Below are 6,976 nucleotides of genomic sequence, written 5' to 3' on the forward strand. Positions count from 1 at the left end.
ACAGGCAGCCAGTGCAGTCTGCGCAGGAGTGGAGTTACATGGGAGCCACGTGGGGCTCCCTCTATCACCCACGCAGCTGCATTCTGGACTAACTGAAGCCTCCAAGTGCACTTCAAGGGGAGCCCCATGTAGAGAGCATTGCAATGTAGAGAGCATTGCAATTTATTTAGTCAAGCTTATATAAGATTACAGATAAAAGTATAAACATGATTATGAATACATGAAATGGATACAAATAAAAGGGGAGATTAGGACAGGGACGGTAGGCACGTTGGTGTGCTTATGCACACCCCTTTACAGACCTCTTAGGAATGGGGTGAGGTCCACAATAGACAGTCTAAGATTAAAATTTTGGGGGTTTGGGGAAGAAACCACAGAGTCAGGTAGTGCATTCCAGGCACTGACCACTCTGTGGCTGAAGTCATATTTTCTGCAAGCAAGTTTGGAGGGGTTTACATTAAGTTTGTATCTATTGTGTGCTCGTATATTGTTGTGGTTGAAGCTGAAGTAGTCACTGACAGGCAGGACATCGTGGCAGATAATTTTATGTACTACGCTTAGGTCAGACCGAAGGTGGCGTAGCTTAACTTTTCTAAGCCCAAGATTTCAAGTCTTGTGGCATAAGGTATTCTATTGAGAGCAGAGGAGTGGAGGATTCTTCTCGTGAAATATCTCTGGACTCTCTCAATTGTATTAATGTCCGATATGCAGTGCGGGTTCCAGACAGATGAGCTATATTCGAGAATTGGTCTAGCAAATGTTTTTTATGCTCTAGTTATGTAAATAAATAAATAGTTATAAATAAATTTATAGTATAATAAAACTAAAGGTAATGCTTATTTTAATAATCACTTTGCTGGACGTGCCATACTAAATGTTTGGAATAAATATAAAACAAGGTTTTCTATGAAGTTACCTCTTTGGGTGTCCCCCTGGGAAGCTTTTTTTTTTTTTTAGAAAAGAAATGGTGGTGAAGTCAGACTGGTGGACAGATGATAAAATACTATCTTTCAACTCTGGTGATCCTACGCTAAAATCGAGAGAAGAACTTGAATCAGAAGGTTATGTTTGCTATTGGTTTACATATCAACTGAAAGAAAGATTTAAATTAGATAAAAAGAGTTTGATTTCATTAAAAATGAATTGGAAATCTTACAATGAACATATTATTGCTAAGATCTGTTAAATGTTATTGACATTGAATTTGGAAAGTGAACATGTAAAACATTATATGATTTAGTAGACAAAGAATTTTGGATAACAACAACAACAACAACAAGAGAGTTAGAAAGCAGATTGGAGGTCTTCTAGTTCAACCCCCTGCCTAGGCAGGAAACCCTAGACCACTTCAAACAAATGGTTATCCAACATCTTCTTAAAAATTTCCAGTGTTGGAGCATTCACAACTTCTGGAGGCAAGTTGTTCCACTTACTAATTTTTCTAACTGTCAGGAAATTTCTCCTTAGTTCTAGGTTGCTTCTCTCCTTGATTAGTTTCCACTCATTGCTTCTTGTTCTACCCTCAGGTGCAGGATATAATGTGATGCTTGAGCAATGGGAAAATATGTGGACAAAGGATTTAAAATTTACATTAAACTATAATTTAAAAGAAAAAAATTATAAGATGATGTATTACTAATATTTAACACCAGATAAGTTATCTAGAATGTATAAAGGTATTTCAAATGAATGTTGGAAGAAGGGACTTTTTATCATTTATGGAGGACATGTGAAAAAGCAAAGAAATCGATCATATTTTAATACAGAAAATTATTAAAACATATTAAAAATGAAACCAGAAACTTTTCTTTTGAGGTTAATGGAAAAAGACTTGGAGAAAAGAAAATGGGAACTTTGACCTTATATAGGTTGACAGCAGCAAGACGAATGGCTGCAGAAGCTGATTAAGTTGGCAGAAATGGCCAAATTGAATAGAATAGCATAGAATAGAATTATTTATTGGCCAAGTGTGATTGGACACACAAGGAATTTGTCTTGGTGCATATGCTCTCAGTGTACATAAAAGAAAAGATACATTCATGAAGGTACAACATTTACAACACAATTGATGGTCAATATATCAATATAAATCATAAGGATTGCCAGCAATCCTTATGATTTATAAATATAAATTCATAATCCTTATGATTTATGACCATTTTGATTAAAGAAAATAAAATAAGTATCTTTGTTGCCACATTGAGACTGCTTCTGAACTTAGTGCTTGAGATGATCAACTACACTAAATATGTAGTCCTTAATGGAACTGTATCTACATGGAGGGAAGTATGCAGTGTGGTACCCCAAGGCTCTGTCTTAGGCTCAGTACTCTTCAATATCTTCATCAATGACTTGGACAAGAGGATAGATAGGGGACTCATCAAATTTGCAGATGACACCAAACTGGCAGGAATAGCCAACATAGATCTCAAGATATAGAAGTATCTCACCAACTTGAACATTGGATCCTATCTAGCAAAATGAAATTCAATGGTGAGAAAATAAAGTTCTACATTTAGGCAAGAAAAACAACAACAAGAGAGTTAGAAAGCAGATTGGAGGTCTTCTAGTTCAACCCTCTGCCTAGGCAGGAAACCCTAGACCACTTCAAACAAATGGTTATCCAACATCTTCTTAAAAATTTCCAGTGTTGGAGCATTCACAACTTTTGGAGGCAAGTTGTTCCACTTACTAATTTTTCTAACTGTCAGGAAATTTCTCCTTAGTTCTAGGTTGCTTCTCTCCTTGATTAGTTTCCACTCATTGCTTCTTGTTCTACCCTCAGGTGTAGGATATAATGTGATGCTTGAGCAATGGGAAAATATGTGGACAAAGGATTTAAAATTTACACTAAACTATAATTTAAAAGAAAAAAATTATAAGATGATGTATTACTAATATTTAACACCAGATAAGTTATCTAGAATGTATAAAGGTATTTCAAATGAATGTTGGAAGAAGGGACTTTTTATCATTTATGGAGGACATGTGAAAAAGCAAAGAAATCGATCATATTTTAATACAGAAAATTATTAAAACAAAGTTAAAAATGAAACCAGAAACTTTTCTTTTGGGGTTAATGGAAAAAGACTTGGAGAAAAGAAAATGGGAACTTTGACCTTATATAGGTTGACAGCAGCAAGACGAATGGCTGCAGAAGCTGATTAAGTTGGCAGAAATGGCCAAATTGAATAGAATAGCATAGAATAGAATTATTTATTGGCCAAGTGTGATTGGACACACAAGGAATTTGTCTTGGTGCATATGCTCTCAGTGTACATAAAAGAAAAGATACATTCATGAAGGTACAACATTTACAACACAATTGATGGTCAATATATCAATATAAATCATAAGGATTGCCAGCAATCCTTATGATTTATAAATATAAATTCATAATCCTTATGATTTATGACCATTTTGATTAAAGAAAATAAAATAAGTATCTTTGTTGCCACATTGAGACTGCTTCTGAACTTAGTGCTTGAGATGATCAACTACACTAAATATGTAGTCCTTAATGGAACTGTATCTACATGGAGGGAAGTATGCAGTGTGGTACCCCAAGGCTCTGTCTTAGGCTCAGTACTCTTCAATATCTTCATCAATGACTTGGACAAGAGGATAGATAGGGGACTCATCAAATTTGCAGATGACACCAAACTGGCAGGAATAGCCAACATAGATCTCAAGATATAGAAGTATCTCACCAACTTGAACATTGGATCCTATCTAGCAAAATGAAATTCAATGGTGAGAAAATAAAGTTCTACATTTAGGCAAGAAAAACAAAATGCATAGATATAGAATAGATGGTACCTGGTTCAATAGTAGTAACTGTGAGAGGGATCTAGAAGTCCTAGTGGACAACTTAGTGGAGTCAGCAGTGTGCTGCAGCTACCAAAAAAGCCAATGTGGTCCTAGGCTGCATTAACAGAGGAACAGCATCAAGATCACATAAAGTGTTAGTACCACTTCATAATGATTTGATGAGACTTTGTATATTGCAACCAATTTTGGATACCACAATATAAAAAAGATGTTAGAAAGAGTGCAGAGAAGAGCAACAAATATGATTAGTGGACTGGTATCTAAAACATATGAAGAATGGTTGCAGAATTAAGTATGTGTAGTTTTATAAAAAAAAGGACTAGGGGTAACATGATAGCAGTGTTCAAATATCTAAGGGGCTGCCACAAAGAAGAGGGGGTCATCTTATTGTCCACCTGAAGGCAGGACAAGAAACAATGGATGAAAACTAATGAAGGAAAGAACCAAGTTAGAACTAAGGAGAAATTTCCTTTCAGTTAGAACAATTAATCAATGGAACGACTCGCCTCCAGAAGTTGTGGGTGCTCCAACACTAGAGGTTTTTAAGAAGAGATTGAGTCCATTTACTTAAATAGTATATGGTTTTCTGCTTGAGCAGGGAGTTGGACTGGAAGACCTCCAAGGTCCCTTCCAACTTTTTGTTCTATTCTGTTCTGTATCCATGTCACTGCCAACCACATCAATTGCTTACATTTCTTTTTGATGAAATAAAAAAGAAAAATATTTCTAGAGAAAAATGCAAAATATATAAACATGGTGCTAATCTTCTTAAATTATCAAACAGTGTATGATAATTAAACATTTATCAACATTTCTAGGATGTTGTCCAAGTATTTAAAAATGTCTCCATGCAAAGTAACTGATGGTAAATGTCATGAATTCCATGCAAAGCAGCTGATTACATAAACACTTTAGTAACAGCAAAAAAACAACTGTATTTACTGGCATCAATGATGGACAGTTGTAATGACTTGTATCAGTCCTGCAAAACAGTTCCTAAGAAGTGGGGGATAAAATCAATTGAAACCTTACAATATTGGATCTTACCTGTAAACATTCTCTCTGTAAACATTCTCCTATATGAAGAACATGGATGGAGACCCTTCCTTGAGATAACATAAAATTATTATGTCCCCTGCATAAATATGACATATAAATTATATACTTTGTATACAAATGGTAGAATCATAGGTCTGGAAGGGACCTTGGAGGTCTTCTAGTCCAACCCCTGCCCAAGACAGGAATTCTTATGGCATCCTGCACAAATGGTTGCTTAATCTTTTCTTGAAAACCTCCAGCGATAGACCAACTGCAACACCGGGAAGCAAGCTGTTCCATTGATTAATCATTTTTACTGTCAGGAAATTCCTCCTGATTTCTGGGTTGAATCTCCCTCTGATGAGCTTCCACCCATGGCTACTTATCTTGCCATCAAGTACTATGGAGAATAAATCAACACCTTTTCCTTGTAATAGCAGTTCCAATGTTGGAAGATTACTATTGTGTTTCCTTTAGTTAGGCTAAAAGTGATACTATCTTTTCTGATGATTTTGATACTATCCCTCTGTTGAGGCAGTCTAGAACTGGGTTGGCTTTTTTGTACATATTTACTGACTCATATTTAGGGAGTTATCCACCAGGACACCTAGATCCCTCTCGCAATTACTACTATTGAGCCGGGTACCTCCTATTCTATTTGTTTTTTCCTGCTTAAGAGCAAGATGTTACTTTTCTCACCACAGAACTTCATCTTTTTGGATAGGATCCAGTGCTCAAGTCTGTCAAGATCCTTCTGAATCTTGAGTTTTCCATCCTTCTGAATCTTGAATCTACCTTCCAAAATGTTGACAATTCCTCTCAGTTTCCTGCCTGGGCAGGGGGTTGGACTAGAAAACCTCCAAGGTCCCTTCCAACTCTGTTCTATTTTACCAAGAAGTGGTCTACAATACCTTTTGAAGTCCAAGTATACTATATCCATTTCCCTGATCTACTAATTTAATAACTTTAACGAAGAAGGCAATAACAACCTATGCTGGGTTCCAGTAATTGCCTTGTTCATTTCTAGTTGGTCATGAATCCACTGTTTGATTTCTTTTCCAGAATTTCCTCAGGTATTAATATAATATAACAACAGAGTTGGAAGGGACCTTGGAGGCCTTCTAGTCCAATCCCCTGCCCAGGCAGAAAACCCTACACCATCTCAGACAGATGGTTATCCAACATTTTCTTAAAAATTTCCAGTGTTGGAGCATTTACAACTTCTGCAGGCAAGTCGTTCCACTTATTAATTGTTCTAACTATCAGGAAATTTCTCCTTAGTTCTAAGTTGCTTCTTTCCTTGATCAGTTTCCACCCATTGCTTCTTGTTCTACCCTCAGGTGCTTTGGAGACCAGCCCGACTCCCTCTTCTTTGTGGCAACCCCTGAGATATTGGAACACTGCTATCATGTCTCCCCTAGTCCTTCTTTTTATTAAACTAGACATACCCAGTTCCTGCAACCGTTCTTCATATGTTTTAGCCTCCAGTCCCCTAATCATCTTTATTGCTCTTCTCTGCACTCTTTCTAGAGTCTCAGCATCTTTTTTACATCGCGGCAACTAAAACTAAATGCAATATTCCAAGTGTGGCCTTACCAAGGCATTATAAAGTGGCACTAACACTTCACATGATCTTGATTCTATCCCTCTGTTTATGCAGCCCAGAACTGTGTTGGCTTTTTTGGCGGCTGCTGCACACTGCTGGCTCATATCTAAATGGTTATCCACTAGGACTCCAAGATCCCTCTCAGAGGTACTACTATTGAGCAAGGTACCACATATACGGTACCTGTGCATTTTGAGTTTTTTTGCCTAAATGTAGAACCTTACTTTTTTCACTCTTGAATTTCATTTTGTTAGATAGCGCCCAGTGTTCAAGTCTGTCAAGATCTTTATGTAACTTGAGCCTATCTTCTGGAGTCTTGGCTATTCCTGCCAGCTTGGTGTCATCTGCAAATTTGATGAGTTCCCCATCTATCCCCTCGTCCAAGTCATTGATGAAGATGTTGAAGAGTACTGGGCCTAAAACAGAGCCTTGGGATACTCCACTGCATACTTCCCTCCATGTGGATATAGTTCTGATGAGGATGACACGTTGAGTGTGGTT

At 37.0% G+C, this 6,976-nt stretch overlaps 1 protein-coding gene across 1 annotated transcript in view; it reads right to left on the minus strand.

Annotated features, from left to right (window-relative positions):
* LOC131191152 (interleukin-12 subunit beta-like) overlaps positions 1-6,976 on the minus strand; it is a 102,797-nt gene that overhangs the window by 69,955 nt on the left and 25,866 nt on the right. The window lies entirely within an intron of this gene.

This window comes from Ahaetulla prasina, chromosome 2 (genome assembly GCF_028640845.1).
Source record: "Ahaetulla prasina isolate Xishuangbanna chromosome 2, ASM2864084v1, whole genome shotgun sequence".
In the NCBI taxonomy this organism is placed as follows: Eukaryota; Metazoa; Chordata; class Lepidosauria; order Squamata; family Colubridae; genus Ahaetulla; species Ahaetulla prasina.